Genomic DNA, 23328 nt, shown 5'->3' on the forward strand with positions numbered 1-23328 from the left:
ATTTGTACTTCAAGGTGCTGCAAATGTGAACATTGAAAGTAACAAATGTTGTATCTGTTACAGACCCCTGATCTTGCTGTGCAAACAACTGTCCCGAATTGGGTATCTACGGAAGTGATGCTGATGTATAGAAAGACCTGTGTCGTGAACAGATCAAAGAAATGCTAGAGTCATATAGAAATACGGTAACAAACTGGAAAGTGGAGGGGATGTTATACCATTTTCATAGTTACATGGCACTGCTGATGGTTGCATACAGTCCGTGAAAGCTGGGACATTGATGGGGCACGTGTTGACTGTGATCTGTGTCAGTACATGCACCTGTGCTGTGCTAATACCTCATATATTTTTCATCCAATTATATTAATTTAATATGTTTGAATTAATGTCTTTCTCATGTCCACTGCAATGTAATAAAATATGTAACTCATAAATGCAGTTTAATGAGATCTATACCTAACAGAATAGAAAGTGGTGAGGCAAGAGGAAAATGCGAAAAAGCCAGGAAATGTACATGAGAAAAGATAAAGTGGACGAGCGCAAAATGAAGTGAATGTATGTTGTAGTATTGCTAGAACCTGTGTAAATTACATAAAGTTCAGGCAGACTTGACCAAAAGAGGCTCCTTTCCGGGTATATTTTGGGTAACTTATACTGCTTTATTAATCGAACTGGAATTGTGTGTTAGATTTGTTTCTGCTGTTAAGGTATCTCATAAACTAGAACTTCAGATTAATGTAATCTAAAATTCAGGTGAGAAATTTAAAGAGTTTTCCCAGTCATGAGAGAGGTGCCGTGGCAATGAGACCAAACAATATGAACAGAGGTCAGTGATCATAGAGTTTATAGGGCAGTTCCTGTGGGCTGTACTTTGTTTAATTTACAAATATGGTTCATAACAATTTTTATAAAGAAAGAGTGTCTGTAATTCCCAAAAATGTTTCTCATGTTTTGAGATTTTCAGGCAGGGCTGAACAAAACAAATGCTGATGCAGTTTTTTTTCACACGAATATCTAAGACTTTGCCACAAATCTTACTGACCTCTTTTTTTGCTGGTGACAATGTGGAGGATATTACATTTGAGCACAGATTTCAGTTTACATTGTAACAATGCTAAGCAGTAGTAGTATGGTGCAAGGAGGCGGATTTTTTTATGTTCTGATGAAAGGCAAATTAACTGACAAAACAAGCTATTAGATCAAAAAAGTTCGAATATGCTACATTAAAACGGAACTCACAGTGACAATGTTATCTGCACATAGTTCAAAATGTTGTAACAGATTTGATTGTACAATTCTAGAATGTGATCAAAGTATGAGTAGATTGATAAAATAGTAGAAATGTGAATATTAAGTGAAACAGCAAAAGTGCATAGATACATCATTGTTATACTGGTTAAAGTTAACTAATTTCTGAAAATGCTTTGTATGCTAGGAAAAATAGCAAATCAGTTATTTTCTGCTTTTACTGTAAGATCAAAAGTTGATATAGGAAAAATGGTGATTTGCTGATGAGTTATATTCAGAAGCGAGCAGTTAGTAATTCTGTGTATAGGCACTGGATCAAACAGTGAGATTGCTATTAAAGGTAACCAAGCATTGAAAGTCGACAATATAGAGCAGGATGAAGATGAAGTACTCTTACAGGCTGTGGTGTAAAATTAAGAAAAGTGGCATCTGACAATGATAAAATGTTGTTCACTAGAGAAACCCGAAAAAGATTCCAATCCCAAATATGAAGATAAAACGGAAACAGCTCTCACTAAATCCATGTTATTAGTATGAATTTTTACAGCAATTAATTCTCATTTAGAGAGCTCTTGGCATTTAGAGAGAGCAGTAGGTTGGAATCAGTTGTTGAAAGTAGCTTAGTGGTTTGGCTACGCTCATTGCTGAAGGTGAGAAGACTTTAATTGTTGGCTGTATTGAAAAAGGTTTAGAACAATTTGATGTGAAGAAAAGTAGTGCAGTGAATCCACAAACTGCTTTCATAGTGAGAGACAAGAAATGTCTTCAAGAATATTTTCCTCCGTGAGAGATATCGCTTGCAAAAGCGACACTCATGACAACTCATTGATGGTGACTGCTAGATTCAAAGATGATTTAGGAACAAATCTGATTTGTGGTGTGAGAAATATGAAAGAGTTAAAGCGTAATTCAAAAAGTTATTGTGGAAAAGAAAGTATGAAAAGCAGATCATGTGAGGAACTCCAGTGGCAAACTTAATAAAGACTAAAATAACAAAAGCACCAAAAACATTGTTTGTTGTCGAAACAGGCAAGTGTGGTTCCAGCAGCCATAATAAGTCAAATGATTGCAATTAGAACAACAGTGGCAAGAGATGCATCAACTGGATCAATTGAGACGCTATGTAAACCTGTGACTGAAAAGAAGCAAAATATAAAAACAGTGAATGAATTTAAACAGTGCTGCTAAAAGCATTAACTGTAGAGTCTTTGAAAATGGTTGACTGTGTAACAAAAACAGGTGTAGGCACTCATTGGCTGTGGAAGTCGAAACAGTGTTGTGGAAGGGGGAGGCCCTCCAGGCAGGGTTTGGAGGAAATTTTATTTCTTTGTGCCATGTCTTTTATGTGCTATAAAGATTGACAATAAATGGGGAGAAAGGGAAGTCCTGTAAAAGGAGGGGTCAGTAGATAGTATACACATCCAAAGGCAACAAGTAATCTTCAACTTTGTAATGGGCATGTGAGTGGTAAAAATTATAGAGGGAGATCAAGAATGGGTTATGGCAAGCAGGTTCAGCTGACAGTAGGTCTCAGTACTTATGCAGCGATGAAGAGGCTTGCATAGGATAGACTAAAGTGGAGAACAGCATCAGATTAGTCCTTAGACTGAAGACCACAACATAAAAAATATCTCATCAGGTTTAACATTTAGCTGGAAAAAAGTTAGTAAACAAATTTATAGTGTTCATTTTTGTTTGTTGGGACATACAGGTTGGTTTGAGTGCATTTATCTGTTATGTTTTATATGAAATTGTAGTACTTTTCTTGAAGTTATGTATTAACTGCATATTTGAAGGTTGAGACAGCCATTTGTGGTGTTATATAGTGCTGCAATATTTGCGTTTCTGCCTTCCTTACTCTGAGCTTATGTGGCAATGCTTGTCTCATGCCCTGATGTCTTTTACATTGGCAGTACACCTTGTTGACATTCCTATTAGCACACTGGCATAGGACTAGCCTTCGGCTCTGAGGTCACCTGGTAGAGCTTAAGAAAATGTAAACGTGGACAATAAAATTACTCTGCTGTGCAGCAGTATTAATGGAAGTGAATTACAACTTTCATCATAAGGTTACCATAAAGCAAATACTATCTGTAACATGTTCCTGCCCGAAACATAATTTTAAAGATTTCTTGTACTTTTAACAGCTAACCAGTCTGTCTACATCCAGTCACATTTCCTACTCGAGTAGTATTACGGGACTACCACAGTGAAAATTGTGCCATGAAAGTAACCACATAAGGAAATCTAGTTAGCAAGTCATTAAAGATGTTCAAAAGTGTCCAATTCTGTACGTTCACAAGTTTTTATGTTCAGATACATAGTACTTCTCCAATAATGTGAGAACACATTTGATGCGAAAGCTTTCTGTAAGATTTCCTATCTCATTTTTGCTGTGGGTGCCTGCAGCTCAGACAGGTAAGAAGTAAATAGCTTATATAATATAGTAGAACTCGAGCTTGATTTGAACTGACAGGTAAGGCAACCATCACTTGTCTAAGTGACCATGTTACTACCAGTGTAGTGAGTCACTGCTGCATTCATATCCCTCACATTACCATAATTATGTCTAATACAAATAATTTGCAGTGTGAATGATTAAATCAGTTGTAGAATTTGTGTGGGACAAACCATCGTGGATTATCAAAATGACCAGAATGTGTCAAGTGAATTTAGATCGACAACTCTGCATTACTCCAGTAAGCTAAACAGAGTTGCTAAATACGCCAAGTCTCAATTAGACTAGTGGCTGGAGGAATAAGTGCCTGTATTAGTTTTTCTGTGTGGGGACAACCCATCTCTTGACTTCGAGTACACTTGGTACTTTAAAGACATTGTGAAGGCAGCCATCAAGTTGATCAAGGGTCAAAATAACAAATGAGGCGGCCAGTTATTTTTGTACTTCATTTGGTAACTGGGATTTTGCGGTAAAACATAGCTATGAATAATATTTGGATGCACAAACTACAAATTGAATGCCACAAGGACATGAGGAATTACTTGGGTGGCTGGGTGTTTGAGTAACTGTAATTATTTAAGTTAGCTTTTTTGTCAAAAGGAACTGCAAATTGAAAAAAAAAATTCACGAATTCTGATTAGCTTTTCTTTAATGCACCGCCAGTGTTTATACTTAAAAACTTTTTTGTTAAGAATGCTTTCATTGGCACTATCCCAAAACTGAGGGACACAAATTTGAAGTCAATGCCACAGCATCGATTGCAACACATAAGAAACTCCACAGAAACTTTGGAAGCTGAGTAATGTAAAGTTCCAAACCAAGAAAGTGAGTTGTGCAAGGACAATAAATACAATGACTGAAAAAGCAAGTTGAAAACTCACAAAGAAATGAAACCAACAAATGTTCCATGTAAGTTGATGAAAGGAGAAGCAGTTGTCATCAAGAACATACAAAAAGAAAAATACAATGCAGACAGAAATGTCTGCATGAAGTCAGCCTTAAGCAAAACTGCTGTACGGTCTGTAATAACAGCAAGAATGTAATGGATAATATAACCATTACTGATACTTTGTCAATAAAAGTGAAAAGTGTCTGATGAATGAGCTCTTCAATTTGCAGTGTTATTAAAACAGAGGGAAACCAAAATATGAGGGTGATTTGGTAAGATTGGTAAATTTCCATGAAAGAATGGAACATTTTTGTGGTCTTCATGGTTGGTAAGCTTGATTATTCCAAGGATAGTACAAATAATTTCGAAAATGTACAGCACATAGTTCATTGCTGGTAGCCCTCTGAATTGGTCGGTGTGTCGACTGTGATAGAAAATGAAGATAACAGAGTTTCGTGCTGTTAAACATTTTCATTCGAAAGGTTGGACTGCCACACAAATCAAAATGGAATTGAATGAACTTCAAATGGACTCTGCAACATCACTGAAGACCATTTACCTCTGGATTAAAATAGTTAAATGTACTTGAACAAGCACTGAAGGCAAAGCACACTTTGGCTGTCCATTTGAGATCACCACAAAGGAAGCCACTGACAAAATACGCGGTTCATGAGATTGATGAGACTGCAGGCATCTAAACTGAGCGTGGGCGTGATACTCTCCATGGAGAACTGGCTGTAAAGAAACTGTGTGTGAGGTGGGTGACGTGATTGCTCAGTCGACCAAAAGTGCATCCGGCACAACATCTCAACACGATGTCTAGTGATGTTGCTATTAATCTGCAAGACTTCTTCTGTCAATTTGTGGTTGTTCATGAAACCTGGATCTATCATTACATACCAGACTTAAAACAGTAGTCAGAACAATGTACGAAGGCTGGTGAAAGTGCAGTGAAGAAGGCTAAGACCATTGTGTCTGCTGGTAAGGTGATGGCCACTGCATTTTTGGATTCCTAACGAATAGATTACTTGGAAAAAGGTAGAACCATAACTCGGCATTGTTGTTTCGTACATCAGTGACAACAATGGCCAAAGTAGATGAATTGGGCTTTGAATTGGTTCCTCATCAACCCTGTTCACCAGACTTAGCCCAAAGTGACTTCTTTCTGTTCACTAACTTGAAACTTTGGCTTGCTAGGAAGAAATTTTCATCAAATGAGGAAGTGATAGTTGCAGGCAAAGAGTATTTCGCAGTTTGACCAAACCTACATTCCTAATGGGATGAAAAAGCTGGAGGATGGCTGGACCAAATATATATCCCCCAATGTGGATTTTCAAAAAATAAGGTGAAATCAAACAGTGGAAACTCCAGGATGCAATGGACCAATATTATGAAAAGGGTAATTGCTACTTACCATATAGGGGAAATGCTGAGTCGCAGATAGGCACAACAAAAAGGGTCCTTCCCACCAACACCAGCTTTTCTGAACTGCACATGTGGGAATTCTCCCTGCAGTACATCGTACGTTCCTGGAACCCTCCTGTCCTTGACCTTCATTGGTCATTGTCCTTACCCATCTAGCTCCTTCCCTGTTCCAATTCCAGCATTACACAGCCCTCTATTCCACCAACAAACCTTGAGTCTTTGTACTTCTCTCCTTTCCTGCTACCCCTCTCCTTCCTTCCCACTCTCCATCTAACCTCCCAACCGCACCTACCTGACCGACCTGACCTACCCAACCTACCCTCTCTCCACCGTGTCCCCAGTACACTCAGACAAACAGCATTTCACTGCCCCTGTACCCCTACCCTGCTATCCATCCCCCTCTCTGCCCCATCCTTCTCCTTACTACCACCACCTGGTTGCCTGTCCCATCATATGCTGCTGCTTGCAGTCTGACTTAGCCACTAGAGACTGGTCGTGTGTGTGTGTGTGTGTGTGTGTGTGTGTGTGTGTGTGTGTGTGTGTGTGTGTGTGTGTGATGTAACAATTAAGTATAATTGTTGCAACACATGTCCAGGTTAAATACTTGTCTACTTGTGGTTGAATAAGCCTCAGTTGGTGACATCAACTTTAATTTCACTTCATCTGCTGACAACATAGAATAGAATCAATTTTTTATTCACCTTTCAGTATTTTTCATATAATTTATTCCATCAGAGTTTATGTGGAGTTAAGTTCCATACAGTAAAAGATTACCAATACAGAAAATAACTAGCTTATTTATGAACTGAAAGGCATTATTTGTCACTTACGAAAAACATAATTACTACTTTTTCGGTATTCTTATGTTGAATAAATTCCTCGTTTTAAGCCAAGTTTGTACTACTCACATATTTATTTAGTGGACTGTATCATTCAAAGTAGTTTCTGCAGGACTTTCTATGTGTTAATTGTAATACATATGATTGCTCTCTTCTGCTGTTTGAAAATAACATGTGATTGCAAGTTTTTGTACTGAAGACGTGGTAAGACTAAATACGGATGAACAGTGAGGTCTTTGAGATTAATGGTCTACACCATATTCATACATCACAGTTTAAGACAAAAACTGAACTGCCACCACCAGTAGAGTGCAACACCAACTGGTGGTAGATGACTGCTCAGTGATGCAGCACAGTTGTTAGCTTGATCTGAAGGGGGAACATGAACGCAATAACTTGACTGGGGACGTCGAACAGATGTGCAGAACTATAGACCTATATCTCTAATGTCGTACAGTTGGATAATTTTGGAACACTTATTATATAAGAGTATAATGACTTTCCTGGAGACTAGAAATCTACTCAGAAGGAATCACCATGGGTTTCGAAAAAGACGATTGTGTGAAACCCAGCTCGCGCTATTCGTCCACGAGACTCAGAGGGCCATAGACAGGGGTTCCAGGGTGGATGCCGTGTTTCTTGACTTTCGCAAGGCATTCGATGTGGTTCCCCACAGTAGTTCAATGAACAAAGTAAGAGCATATGGACTATCAGACCAATTGTGTGATTGGATTATAGAGTTCCTAGATAACAGAACGCAGCATGTCATTCTCAATGGAAAGAAGTCTTCAGAAGTAAGAGTGATTTCAGGTGTGCCGCAGGGGAGTGGCGTGGGACTGTTGCTGTTCACAATATACATAAATGACCTTGTGGATAACATCGGAATTTCACTGAGGCTTTTTGCAGATGATGCTGTAGTACCGGGTGATCAAAAAGTCAGTATAAATTTGAAAACTTAATAAACCACGGAAAATGTAGATAGAGAGGTAAAAATTCACACACATGCTTGGAATGACATGGGGTTTTATTAGAGCCGTTCAAAAAATGTCTGACAGATGGTGCTGGACAGCAAAATGTCAGCGACTGCGCATGATGATCGTGTATAAAAGGAGTTGTAATGAGAAAGAGAATCAGATGCGCCAGCAGTCACAGCATGTTGATGGTACCTGAAAAGGCGCTTTTAGTGAAGCTGTATTATCAGAATGGGGAATGTGCTAGTTCAGCATTAAGATCCTATCGCCATAGAAAGGGGAGTTGAACTGGTAAAGGTCCGTTGGCAAATGCAGCTGTGGTGAGAATGATTTCAAAGTTCGAAGCCACGAGTTGTTTAGACGATAGACCCTGTAGTGATCGACCGAGCACAAGGCATAATGCTGTTGAGACAGTTCAAGAAGAAATGGAGACTGTAGTGGGTTCGTCTATGCACGGGGAAGTCAGTGCTCATGCAGTCGCACGTCGCACCAGCATTCTGTACACTACTGTTTGGTTGGCTCTGAGACGTACCCTCTCATGCTATCCATACAAAATCCATCGGCATCATGAACTGTTACCTGGCGATTTAGTGAAGTGGAGGGCATTTGCGGTGTGGGCGTTTGAAAAGATGGCGGAAGATGACGATTGGTTGAGTAACGTGTTGTGAACCGACAAAGCTCATTTCATGCTCCAAGGGTTTGTCAACGCCCACAACTGCAGAATTTGGGCTACCGAAAATACTAGAACTGTTGTGGCAACTCCATTGCACGACGAGAAAGTCACAGTATGTTTTGGATTTACCACATCTACAATTATTGATCCTTTTTTCTTCGAGGAAATGCATGATTCTGGTTTTGTAACTTCTACCGTGACGGGTGAGAGGTACGGGGGTATGTTACAGAATCGCATCATCGCCAGCCTGGCTGATAAACACCTGCTGGAACGTTTGATGTTTACGCAGGATGGCGCTGTACCCCATATCACTAGATGCGTGAAAGATCTCTTGCGCGTGTCGTTTGGCGATGATCGTGTGCTCAGCCACCACTTTCGTCATGCTCGGTCTCACAGGTCCCCAGACCTCAGTCCGTGCGATTATTGATTTTGGGGTTACCTGAAGTCACAAGTGTATCGTGATCGACCGACATCTCTAGGGATGGTGAAAGACAACATCCGACGCTGCTGTCTCACCATAACTGGACGTGCTTTACAGTGCTGTTCACAACATTATTCCTCGACTACAGCTATTGTTGAGGAATGATGGTGGACATATTGAGTATTTCCTGTAAAGAACATCATCTTTGCTTTGTCCTACTTTGTTACGCTATTTATTACTATTCTGGTCAGATGAAGCTCCATCTCTCGGACATTTTTTGAACTTTTATATTTTTTGGTTCTAATAAAACCCCATGTCATTCCAAACATGTCCATCAATTTGTACTTCTCAATCTACATTAGTCTGTGATTTATTCAGTTTTCAAATTTATACCGACTTTTTGATCACCCGGTATATCAAGAGGTTGTAACAATGGAAAATTGTACTGAAATGCAGCAGGATTTGGAATGAATTGATGCTCGGTGCAGGGAATAGCAATTGAATCTCAATGTAGACAAGTGTAATGTGCTGCGAATACAAGGAAAGAAAGGTCCTTTATCATTTAGCTACAATATAGGTCAGCAACTGGAAGCAGTTAATTCCATAAATTATCTGGGAGTAGGCATTAGGAGCAATTTAAAATGGAATGATCATATAAAGTTGGTAGTCGGTAAAGCAGATGCCAGACTGAGATTCACTGGAAGAATCCTAAGGAAATGCAATCCGAAAACAAAGAAAGTAGGTTACAGTACGCTTGTTCGCCCACTGCTTGAATATTGCTCACCAGTGTGGGGTCCGTACCAGATAGGGTTGATAGAAGAGATTCAACAGAGAGCAGAGCGCTTCGTTACAGGATCATTTAGTAATTGCTAAAGTGTTACGGAGATAATAGATTATCTCCAGTGGAAGACTCTGCAGGAGAGATGCTCAGTAGCTCGGTACGGGCTTTTGTTGAAGTTTCGAGAACATACCTTCACGAATGAGTCGAGCAGTATATTGCTCCCTCCTACGTATATCTCGTGAAGAGACTATGAGGATAAAATCAGAGAGATTAGAGCCTACACAGAGGTATACAGACAATCCTTCTTTCCACGAACAATACAAGACTGGAATAGAAGAGAGAACCGATAGAGGTACTCAAGGTACCCTCCGCCACACACCGTCAGGTGGCTTGCGGAGTATGGGTGTAGATGTAGACTGTGTTGTCTGCAGTGAAAGCAGTAGCACTCTGTAAATACATTATAAATCATACCCATCAGCGCACAGGTGATTGAGCCGGCGAACAATAGTGCTGTTGACCAGTGCACATGGCTCAGCTGGCCACTCACACGTAGATAACATAGCCATTTGAATTTGCTGTCATGTTGCAGAACTTTTACAGTGCATACTTAACATCAGCCACCTCCATAGGATCTCTATGAGGGTTATTTGGAAAGTAAATAACTATCTGTTACGAAATGGAAAATAGAGTGGAAAACTGAATAAGCTTTGCCCAGATGCATTGGGCACTGTGTCTAGTACCAAGTCGATCGCATAATGTCACTGTTTTTAGTTGTGAGATCATAATGAGAACGTAAAGATGGCTAGAAATTAGCTTCTCCCGGCAAGTATGATGGCCTGCCGAAAGATTTCGCCTGAAGCTAGGCAAGCCACATAACATAACTGTCATGTGGTTAATTCTAGACAATTATTGTCAGCCGCACTCTGCAGGGGCAATGAAGATGCTCCTGCAGCGTTTTCGATGTGAAGTGTTTGATCACCCACAATACAGCCAATTGCCCAACCCTGAGGTTCATCTCTGCTCAAATGAACCACTGGCTATGAAGACAATATTTTGACACAGACAACGATCTGCAGTCCAGAGTAGAAAATTGTCAGAAGCCACTGACGACTTTCTTATATAACAAGGGACTTAAGAAGTTGGTACAACACTATGGCAGATGTGTTACGTCTGAGCAGTGACTGTGCAGAGGAGTAGCTGGAAGGTGTAGCTAACTGTTGGCCGGCCGGAGTGGCCAAGCGGTTCTACGTGCTACAGTGTGGAACCATGTGACCGCTACGGTCGCAGGTTCGAATCCTGCCTCAGGCATGGTTGTGTGTGGTGTCATTAGGTTAGTTAGGTTTAACTAGTTCCAAGTTCTAGGGGACTGATGACCTTAGAAGTTAAGCCCCATAGTGCTCAGAGCCATTTGTAGCAAAATTGTTGCAAATGAAACAGTTTTGATTTTCACTGCGGTTTCCATTTTGCGACCTACTGTTTTTTTACTTTCCAATTAGCCCTCGTAAATGGCGACAGGCGTCATACACACAGCAAGTTACTGAATTTTCAAGTCAATTTTATGGCAGAAACAATGAACAACTTACCTGAAGTGATGCTGTTCAGGCTAATGAACGAACAGCGAGCCTCCCACCTTAAAGAACAAAACGGCATTTTCTAGGAACTTGTCAAATTGCCACATGAAGATTGTATCTTTTGCTCTTGTTGTAACATCTCGGAGCTCAACACTGAATCTTGCTGTGTTGGCCCACCACTTTTCACTGTCACGATTGTATTCTACGTGGCTTAAACGAGCTTTTGGTAAGTTAAAAAGGAAGAAATAAATGTTCTGTTCCCAGAAAGGGCATAAGACATTCTCCAAAATTGAACAACCAACTAGCAGTATAGCACTAGCAATATACAGGGTTTGTATAAAAAGTAATGAGTGATTTTTTGGCAGACTAGACTACATGGCAGTGCGTGCTCGCCCAGGGGGAATAATGGTGGTGGTGGTGGTGGTGGTGGGGGTGGGGGTGGGGGTGTGTCTAGTCGCCAGCGGCTGTTGTCTCAGCAGCATAGTGCGTTGAGTGGACGCAGCTCAAAGATGTCGGTCGTGGTGCAACATGCAGCAAACGATGGAGCAACGTTACCCCATCAAGTTATGTGTGAAACTAGGAAAATCGGGTACAGAAACATTGGATGTGTGTTGACAAGTCTACGGCGATGATTACCTGTTATAATCTCAGGTTTTCAGGTGGGTGAAGAGCTTTAAAGAGGGCCAGAACAATGTTGAGGATGAGTACTACTACGGACACCCGCCAACCAGCAAAACTGACGAAAACATCAACTGTGTGCACGTTTCATTGTACACCAACTGTCAGATGAGTTTCAGGATGATAGCAAACGACCTCGTACTTGATAAAATGATAGTGCACACCACCACCACCACCAAAGAATTGTCGATGAGGAAGATCTGCGCCAAGATGGCCCCGAAGATTTTGTCAGGATTTCAAAAGTATGCATGTGTGGATGCCTGCCAAGACAATTGAGAGAGGACAAGTTACTCTCTCACCTATTTTTTGTATACAGAGAATCATTAAAGATTTTGTTCTAACCTGATGCATCTTTAACGAGACTCTAGGAAGTTAATGGCCTGAGCAGACGTTGATGGAGCCCGGTAGGGTGCTAAAAGCATGAGGTATTTTTATGAGTCTTAGCTCGTAGAAACGGGATTTTGCGAGTTAAAGGCAATAGGAGGCAAGCTCATCCGTTAGTAAATATTGTTGGATAGGCCCGCAGTCATACAGGGCAGACAGAGCAGCCCCTCATCGAGAAATGCCACAGTACCTGCAATGGTGCCAGCCAAAGGCTGGGCTGGGGGCTACGGACTGAAGGGATGTGTATCCAGTGGAGTTGTAAACCAGGCATGTGTGTGCAGAACCACGTGTAATAAAAGTTCACAAGTTTTTGTGTTCGCCGATACTACAAATAGGCTTGTGACCCACTTCCATCGGCCACTTCGGTTGTATAAGAAACTCCGGCGTCTGAGAAACGTTTAGAGATAGTCTTTATTAGACCTCAAAGCAGGGACTAATAATTTAGATAAAGGCGATTTAGATAAAGATCTTTAAGATTGTGCCTGTTCACTTGTTGCTGTGGGAAGAGATGTGACTGGAGAAAAACAGCTTCCCCCTCTGTGAAAACTTAGTCAATAATAGGTGGTTTCCCTTTCCTCAAGAGACGCAGGTTTTGTAACTCTTGCCGTGGTTCGACATAAGTTTGTGCTGTCGTGTGGGAGAGGAGATTTAAGATGTGCGAAGCTCTCATGTTCTGGACTTAGGTCTGGTAAGAGAAGACTTCTGGGTGGCTATTCTGTATCTTTCCGCCATTGTGCCGATCGTTTCGGTACTCCAGAGCACCGAACGGTCTAGTGCTCGAATTAGAGCCCCTGTATTATTCAGTATGCATTTCGGAAGCGATACCGTGCGGATCTACAGAACCGAAGCGCTGTTTTCGGTTCGCGTCGCGCAAGCAAATCAAAAGCAAGCGGCCGCAGATCCGCGCACGCGCAGTGCAGCGCGCACAGCGCCACGAACACAAAGCGGCTAGCAGACGACACAGGCGCGCTATTCTTAAAAAGTACCGAAAATTGCGTTTACGTTGCCATAACGCATGACGCCGCATTCCATCGAGCTGACGTGCCCGCCTTCATCGCTCTGGCCCCCTCCTTAACAGTATCAGACGCAGGATATCCATTTCCATGATTCTCAGCTGAAATGCATAGAAATTTTTACAGTTTCCCTGACGGCATGTTTCCATGCATGCATAATAACGATAGCATATTTGACTGTCTTCTGCAGATTGTCGTAAATGCCGCATTATGTCATCCTATTCTCATTCACACTGACATCGTGTATTGGATTTTACGTTTCGGAAAATGAGTTAGGAATAGTGTGTAGTACCACGTTGTACTAATACATCTATAAAAACACCGGAAAAATTGATTCTGAGAGTTTCGAAGAATAAGAAGATAAACAATGTGGTTACAAATCGCTCCGAGAGATCCAAATGATTAAGTAGCCAACTTCTCTATACGATACGTCAACGATTTGGGTCTTAAAAGCAAAAGTGAAAAAACGCATTTTCGAGAGCTCCTGCAGTTCGTCGAAGTTCATAATATGCATCCCATGAATGAAAATGTTTCTTATATGGTGCTACAGTCTAAAAATATTACGACGGAGATATTTCATCTCTGTCTATTGTTGTTGAGGATTCGATCGCAGATAAACAGTGGTGACAAGCAAGATTATGAAGATGACTGCTCCTACCTACATTCCCAGTAATTTGAGTTGTGCTCTTAGATTCCTGTCTAACCGCAACTCGGAAATAGCTACATATTCGGAAAAAAACATAAAGGCCACTGTCGGTTGTTCCACTCACAGCAATTTCATCTCCAGCAATTTCATATTTCGTTTTTTAAACACACAGTAATCGCGAAATCATTACTAAGGAAGCGCGCTCTTACATGTAAGTAATAATGAACATTGCAGAAAAATCTTAACTTACGTGAGTAACAATGTCTGAGAACGTGTTGCGTATATGAATAGGAAATTTTTTTCCGTCCATCAGTGCGCGAACCACTTGAACACACCAAACAATAGAAACAGAGCACTCAATTCTCGTACTATTCTTTAGAGGAACGTAGGCTGACTTCATTGCCAAATGATGCTGCGTAAGTCAGAAATGCGTCATAGTTTGGAAGGTTCCCAACGTCAGGCTTCACATAATTGATTTCCATTGTTACTTGAAAGTTGTAAACACGTTTCAATAATTACTAACTAAACCATTTGTGGGAAAAGTACACAAAGTCACTAGTAACGTCAGTTCATACATATATAATATACGTAAGCAGAGCCGATGTCTTGATACTTAATGATCTTTAAACTCTTATTTGCATAAAAATAACACGTATTTTGAGAGAATATTGACCGAAAACGTCCCCCCCCCCCCCCCCCCCCATGTAATCATTCACAGTAACAACCTAACCTGACCATATTTCTAACAAAGGAAAATAGTCTATTATGAAATCACTTTCCAACCGGATGCATCCTCTGGTGATTTTTTAGTAACACAATTACTAAATCCAAAGCTAAAACAGCTAAATATATGTTTAAAATAAAAAATTATTGGTGTACATAAACCACAGCTCACCGATCGACAGGGCCACACCGAAATCCAAAACCTCTCGGTACAATTATAGTAAAATCGGGTGGGAGGACTGTTCGGTAACAGGTCTCAGAAGCTTACTGAATAGGATATTTCGAGAAAGAACCGTAAATGACGTCACTACCGAGACTAACTTCCTACACCAATTGGTATGAACGATAAAACGATAAAGAATAGGGCCCATGGAAACAAAGCGCATGAGTGCCGAATGGCACACTGCAGCGTCACCATGTGCAAGAAAGACTCGTATGAGCAAATCGAAGGTGAAAGCAGTGCTGATTGTGTTTTTCGATATCAGGGGTGTGGTTCATCGTGAGTTTGCACCTCAAGGCCAAACTGTCAACAGCCCTTTCTATTGCGAAGTGCTCAAGAGACTGAAAACCATGGTACATCACGTGAGGCCCATCGCTGCTGATGTTTGGAAGCTGCATCATGATAACAGGCCGAATCACACCTGCTTCATGGTGACCAGTTACCTGGTCAAGAGAGGGATTCCAGTGATCTCCTCCTCCCCCCTCCCCCCACAGTCTCGATGTGGCCCTGCCAGACCGTTTCTTGTTTCCCAAACTAAAAACTCCCCTGAAAGGACACAGTCCTGTGACTGTTTAGGTGGTCCAAGCAGCTATGATGAGGGCTTTGGAGTCCATCCTGGACTCAGCATTCATGGCACCTGGCTCCAATTGAAGCATGAAAATATCATGCAGAGGGTTGTTGACTCTGCAGAGTCATAAATTGAAGAGTACTAAGTCATTGTAGCGATATCTGCTATAGATTTTGACTCACAAGCTCAGTCTCACTACTTTTTGTACAAATCCTGTGGACTTTTGGTTGAATGAATCAACTCTGATACTTTGCCCAGCACATTTTACATTTCTACTGTAACTTCAAACTCACAGAATAGGTGTTTTTAGACACACACTAGTACTATCCATTGAATAATTATGTTCAGGTATTCATATTTCTTTTTCAGACCTGAAACTACCCCAAATTGGAAGCTGAACATACTGTACACACTTATCATGAGCAGTGCATTTTTGAACCAGTAGAACATTATTTTGTATTTCTTGAGAATCAGACTTTTGCACACAAGTTGGCAGTGCAGTAACACGTAGTGGGAAAATGCTGATAGTGAGTTAATGCCATCCAACAGTTCTTAAACATACATCCATTTAGCAAGTTCCGCGCCCTACACTAACATACTTTCAGAGGTGAAATTACTACCTTGGACGCAAAATGCAACATTCATTCTAATGCAACCCATTTATAGGTTCCGAAAGATATTAACAACAACTTTTTATGAAATTTGTATCCAATTACAGTTTGAAAATTGGGGTATGTTCACATAATTCGATATAAAACGACTGTCAGCAATAGTAAATTTATGTGATGAACCAGTGGCATCTTATGGGAGTAATAGTCTGTTTCCTTCTTATCCATGACATTTCAAGATGAGAAAAAGTCACTACTGCTAGACTACCGTACATTTCAGCACATAGAGCAGTCACCAGATCACAGCATGCTATGTATTTACCACCGGCCAGAAGCCAGGAACACTAACTTTGTGTTCCAATGAATACTTGACAACACAACTGAAGGGCACCCATAGTGATCCATATTGCAGAGTAAAAGTCCCACAGGTTCACTCTAACTGAACGCTTGAAATTACTTGACAGAGGCACATACTTGTTCTCCTACTGCTCCAGAAGCAAGTGGAACAGAAAAAGGGACCTACTGGTAGTGATAGAAGATGTCTCCAAAAGTGTGTTGTGTGCGGGCTTATTACCCATTAAGAATATATTGGAACAAGACAGCATCAATGTATTTTACACAACACATGCAAGAAACTGCACATCACATCTCTCATTTCTGATGCAACTGTAAGGGCGTTTGTAAAGGAAAATGTTGTACAGCAGTTACAGAAATGTGTGGATCACTTTGGCTCAGTTGGTATAGATGACACGTTCAGATAGCAGTAGATTCCCAACTAAACAATACCATAGCGACCCATTCTCTTTTGGTGGGTGCCAGTATAACTTCCTTAACACCAATGTTTGCTCTAGACATCCCTTGGTGTGATGATAGTTTGATCGGTGCAGACGTAACTCCAACAAGCCTTCCTATAAACAGAATGTGATCAAACATCCAGGCTGGCACTGCATTTTCAAGTGTTTCTTCACATAAATTATTTTTTAATGAAAATTTTTTGAAATTCACACCATTAGCTGCTTACAGCCATTCATAGATATCAACAGGGTCAGCTGAAAATGTGTGCCCCAGCCGGGACTCGAACCCGGGATCTCCTGCTTACCTGGCAGATGCTCTATCCGACTGAGCCATCGAGGGGACAGAGGATAGTGCGACTACAGGGACTGATTTCTGGCACACTCCCTGTGAGAACCCCACTTCCAATCCTCTGTCCACACACTTCATTTGTAGTGTTCCTGCCCACCATACTCATCACTCTCGGTAGTTAACCTACCGATTCCCATAAGAGTTCGGTCTATGTGAGGCCTGCTGGACCAGCATGGCCAGAAAGATGATGGAGGAGAACCTCCTATGGGATCTGGTAGCATTGGTGTATGGTCCAGGCATTGTTGACTATATGTATGCAACTGCAAAAGATGTAATGGAAAAGTTTAAACTCGTTTTTTTTTTTCTCAGAACCTCATTTATTAAATTGTCTGAAACATAACTTGAAGGGTACATACAATTTTGATCAGTATTTGATGCCGACATTCTAAATTGAATTCTCTATCAGTGTACATAGCGGTTTTGCTATATCTTCAAAAGTCTAATTTTGGTGATTGCTTCTGTCTCGATATTTCAAGTGAAAAATATGGCATTTGTTTCAACATTTCAATATTTTGTTAGAACTTAATATTTTCCTGTTATCCTGTGTATGCTGATGGAAAATACATTGAAAATGACTTAACAAAATTATTTAGTAACAGGTCAAACAGGAGGGCTTCATGAATTTCTGCAGATGATCAGTGTTCTGACTGAAAGGGATCATTCTAAATGGTGCAGCTGTTACAGGGAATGTCCAAACACTGTAGTACCCAAAAAACCTGTGTGTTAGCAACCACTTCCGAGTTTTCGTGACTCTTCCTTAGCATCACTCCCCTGTGTGCCCAACCAGATGGGCACTCCACAGTGCCAACTGGGATACTTTCACACCACTGTTGATCTGAGCTCCATTCCATATGGAACCATTGACTTGGCCATCCAGAGTGCAGCAGCAGTCATTCTATTGGCAGCCGACTTAGTGATCCTTTATTCTTTGGGATCCCCCCCCCCCCCCCCCATTGGAAGACAGTACGTCAGTGGGCCTCAGAAATTGCTGAGATCATTAGAGATAGTAGGCAGGCTCTCCAATGCCATTAGTGGCATCCATCGTTCGAGCAACTCATTGCGTTTAAATGGTTCTGTGTCTGGGTCCAGCACTTTATGAAATGATGGAAGCAAGAATGCTAGGAATGGTACATTTCAGCTTTTGGACCATGTATGACTCCTTTGCAGATGATCAGACACCTCTATGGAAACCAGTCCTCTGCAGGTGTATTTGGCATTTCCTTGAAAGATGCTATTTTCACTGACCCAGGTGCCATACCCGAGCATTTTATTCTGCTTTATGCTTGAACCTCTGCGGCTGAGAACTGTCAACCTGCCTTTCGTGTTCTTAAACAGCAGATGGAGCGACTGCACTTATCTTTCACTACACGCCACCTGGAACCATATAATAATCCATTCAGCGAGTGGAAATTATTCTGTGCCCTAGCTCTTTGCCTTGATACAGCCCTAGGGCCAGACCACATCCACAACCACAACCAAATGCTAAAACACCTACCAGTGGATTGTCAACGTCATCTCATTGTCATGTTCAATCCTATCTGGATCATGGGTGAGTACCCATTTCAGTGACGAGGAAGTGGCATTGTCCTGCTGCTGATAATTAGGTTCGCTTGGAGTCTGTCATCTAGACAGCTTAGACTGACTTTGACACCTTTTTGCTGTCTTCTTCGACCTAAAAAATGCTTCTGGCATTACATGACGACACAACGTCCTCACTAACTTACAGAAACATCTGATTTCTGTCCAGACCTTCTTGTCATACTGTACCTTCCAAGTTTAGAGTTTGTGCTTCTCATAGTAGCCCCCCCCCCCCCCCCCAATATACCAGAGATTGGGGTCCTGCAGGGCCCTATATTAAGTGTCCCTCTCTTCCTAAAGGCCACTGATGGTACAGCAGCAGTATTGCCGTCCTTGTATGCCGATAATACATGCTTTTACTATTGTTCCTCTAGTGCAGGCATTGCTGAACACCAACTGCAGGACACCATTCGAAAGGTGCAGTTATGGTCTCTCACTCACGACTTTCAGATTTCAGCCCACCAAGACTTGGGCCTTGCACTTCTGTCGCTGTCATACTGCTCATCCACAACCAGACCTTTACGTTGACGACCATTACTCAATATGTTGGAGACTTATCACTTCTTGGGACGGGTCTTCAATGCCCAGCTGATTTGGCTTCCTCATCTTTGCCAACTGAAGCAAAGATGCTAGCTACACTTTAGTACACTTTGCTGCCTCAGTAACGCCAGTTGGGGTGCAGAATGCACTACGCTTTTGCTATCTTACAAAGCCCTGATCATCTCCCGTCTTGATTATGGGAGTGTGGCATATGGTTTAGCATTGCCCTCAAAATTGTGGTCACTAGACTCTGTACACCACTGTGGGATATGACTTCGAACAGGAGCCTTTCAAACTACTCCTGTGAACGGCCTACAGAGGCTGAGGACCCTCCTTATGAATCAGGTACCAACAACAGCTACTCAATTGTGCTGAACATGTTTGCAGTTGCCCTAAGCAACCTAACTACCATGTCCTTTCTCCTAGTAGGGAGATCCACCTCCCACAACAGAGAACAAGAACTGGGGTCCAGTTGCAGTTCGGCTGCTCTGAACTCAATTTCCCCCACTGTTGCCTCTTGTTAGGGAGCAATCATATATGCCCCCCCCCCCCCCCCATGATGTGTACCCTGCCCCTGAATCTTTCTCGATTTATTCTTTGGAGTATAATATTCAGTTGACTCAATGGTGTTTCACCACCTGCTCCTGGCCATCCTCAATGAATTTCTTGGTTAGCAAGTGGTATTCATTGACTGATCAACGGACGATGGAGAAACCAGTTTTGCATGCAAACATGCATGGTGCAGTGAACTATGCTCTCTCCTGAACGGATTCAGTGTCTTCACTGCTGAATTGGTGTCCATCAAATGAGCTCTTAGCCATGCTCCTCCTTGCACTGGCTAGAGGCTTCTTATCTGTAGCGACTCCCTAAGCAGCTTTTCAGCTATAGACCAGTGCTATCCTCTTCACTCATTAGTCATGACTATCCAGGATCTTCTTTCTGACCTCCATCAAACTGGATGGCTGGTCGTCTTTGTTTGGATCCCTGGACACGTTGGGATGTCAGTGAATGAACATAAAAACCACTGGGCAATGTTGGTTATCAGGATGCCGATTTTCGAAATGGGCGATCTGGAACTGAACATACAGTTGATTCTATGCCATCAATTGTCAGAGATCCTGAACTCAGAGTGGTCTGCCCTGGACTCGACAAACAGAGGGCAATAAAGGAGACCACGGCCATGTAGCAGTCTTCCCTTCTCACTGGGAGTCCACTGTCCTTTGTCAGATACACATTAGCCACACTTGGCTGCCCCATGGCCACATTCTCTAACGTGAGAACCCACTTCATTGTCAATATGGTGCCCACTTGACTATGCTTCACATCCTGCTAGACTGCCAAAATTTGACTGCTTTGCAGTGATCTCTTAACCTTCCTGACACACCACATCTGGTGGTAGTGGAAGATGCCAAAGTGGGTGACCTGGTTTTACGTTTCGCCTGCGAAGGTGCTTTCTACTCATGTCTGTGATTTGGACCACTTTGGCTTCATTGACTGCCTGAAGGGTTGGAGGGGGCACCCCTCGGCTGCTGTGGTCCAGGGGACACACAGCAGCCATTGCTTGGCTGTCTGGCCTGGCCCTTACTCTTCTCACCTTTTTGTTCTCCTTATTCTTTTACGTTTGCCGTTTAATATTTTTACCTTCCCTAAAATTTTATCATATTGTCTGTGCTGCTGGTTTACTTGCGGTAGCAGACGGTGAGGTGGTACTGGTTGGATGTGGAGGGTGCATCACCCACTGCAAGCCATGCTCCGAGAGCCTCTGACTACATTCCAGTCATAGCAGTTCGCCCACCTTAACCCTCTCACTCCCCTCCTATTCCTCCTTTATTTTATCTCTATGTTGTATCATGGTTACAGTCGGGCTTCTCAGGATTTGCCTTTTGTGTCCTTAGGATTATTCCTGATTTGGTACATACGGGATGAAGGACTAATGACCTTGCAGGTTGGTCCCTTTAACTTCAGCCAGCCAGCCCACACTCACAGCTTTGCCGCCCCCCCCCCCCCCCACACACACAGTAATTTGGGACCGTCACAATGATGGATTTCCAGTGGCCACCCCCTAGGTGGGGCTGACAGCCAGAAGACCCCTCCGCTGTCACAGACTCTAGTGCTGTTTTCACTTAAACCTGTGACCATTCATACAGCCATTTTTAGTATGTATTCAATACCTCCTGTAAGTGCTATTTGGTATGGGTTAGAAACATCCGAACCGGCTGTGGTTGCCGTGCGGTCTAGGTGCTTCAGTCCGGAACCGCGAGACTGCTAAAGTCGTAGGTTCAAATCCTGCCTTGGGCATGGTAGTGTGTGATGTCCTTAGGCTAGTTAGGTTTAAGTAGTTCTAACTTCTAGGGGACTGATGACCCCAGATGTTAAGTCCCATAGTGCTCAGAGCCATTTGAATCATTTTGAACAAACATCTGAACAATATTTTGAGAGGAGATACTCAAGCGATTTGTAAGCTACTTACTTTGTAGAATGACTACATTTTTCCCAGTATCCTGCCACTAAACCGAAGTCTGCCACCTGTGTAACATATCAATGAGCGTAAGTGAGCATTCCATTTTATTCCCCAACTCATTTTTCCACCCAGATATTTGTATGAGTTGACTGATTCCAGTTGTGACTTATCGATACTTAAGTCATGCAATTTAATCTTTCTGCATTTTGTGATGGGCACAATTTTATGTTGCTGAATGTTTAAAATAAAATGCCAGTATTTGCACCACTTCGACACCTAAGATCTGAGTCGATATTTGTGGAGCTTTTTGCACATAGTGCTGTATTATGGATAAATGAATCATTTTCACAAAGTCTCAGGTTACTATTAATGTTGTCTGGCTTTTGAGAAATATGAGAGAACAGTAAGTTTGATTTCACATGTTAGATCTTTTTGAAATGGAGGTGGTCAGTCTTTCAGAGATAACTATGTAGTGGAGTCACCAGCATTAGGTAGTGTCATCCACAATTTTAGAGAAGAAAAACGCCTCCACAGGCCTCATCAAAATTATGCACAGATTGCAGAGAGGTGAGAATATCAGCACCATTAATTACAGACGATAGCAGTCATCATTTCAGAAGGGAGGAAGCAGATGTTACTACAGAATTCACCAGCTGTGAATAACAACATAATTTTAAATCTGGTTTGAAATATACATTTATTAGGCTGAGTTACGCTAAATGACGATCAGTGCCCATGTCCAGCAGCCAGATTGGTGGGTGAACCTACAGTTCTCTGCAGCAGGAATCTAGCCACAGCTGTAACAGCACTAGCATTGTTTGGAGTGGATTTTTTGTAACCACCCAAGACCAGCACCCACAGTCAGTGCTAGCGACATGTCCATGCTTTTTTGTCACACGTCATGATGATAGTGTCATTAGCTGGCTCAGCAATGGCAGACGATGAAGGCGGGTTCATCAAGCGAGCAAATTCCAACCCCCGACTTCTGACTGGCGGCATCTAGTGTTGGCCGTTGCTAAGTGCATGGTGGCTATTAGGGTCCCAATTCGATTCTCAGACTGATCGTTACTAGGTTTAGAAACATATGGCAAGCAGTCACTTAGAATGATGCTGACTGACGCTGATGACTACACTGATAGATGCCGACTGATCGACAATGTTTCTTTCCATTGTGATTGCCCTCCACAGTAGTCGCTGACTCAGTGACATTTACTGACAGCGAGGGCGCTCTTTTATATGCAAAGACTTGGTGTGGTGTTGTGTAGACGCCCCAGGTGTCACGTGGTCCCTCTGTCATAATGTCATAATAACGAACTGGCATCCTGGATTTCAGTAAAACTGTTGTTTACCTAATGGTTATCATACCAGCTGTGCTGGGACCTGAGAGGTGTGGTAATGGTGAAGCAGCCTGTTGAAACAATCGGCGACGATTATGCAGATATCAGGTACTGACTTACAAGAGCTGACTAGTGGGGTTATGATTGAGCCCA

At 42.0% G+C, this 23328-nt stretch overlaps 1 protein-coding gene and 1 non-coding gene across 2 annotated transcripts in view; one reads left to right on the forward strand and one right to left on the reverse strand.

Moving 5' to 3' along the window:
• The window catches only part of LOC126298615 (probable E3 ubiquitin-protein ligase makorin-1), a 124463-nt gene extending 120932 nt beyond the window's left edge, over positions 1–3531 (forward strand). Inside the window, exon 10 of the mRNA XM_049990021.1 lies at positions 64–3531. The gene's annotated coding sequence lies outside the window, so the exon portion shown is untranslated. The remainder of the gene's footprint in view (positions 1–63) is intronic.
• Positions 3532–17176: 13645 nt separating this feature from the next.
• On the reverse strand, positions 17177–17250 carry Trnat-ggu (transfer RNA threonine (anticodon GGU)). Its single transcript has one exon. It is a non-coding gene; the product is annotated as a tRNA-Thr (tRNA).
• Positions 17251–23328: the final 6078 nt, after the last annotated feature.

Source organism: Schistocerca gregaria, chromosome X (genome assembly GCF_023897955.1).
Source record: "Schistocerca gregaria isolate iqSchGreg1 chromosome X, iqSchGreg1.2, whole genome shotgun sequence".
NCBI lineage: Eukaryota > Metazoa > Arthropoda > Insecta > Orthoptera > Acrididae > Schistocerca > Schistocerca gregaria.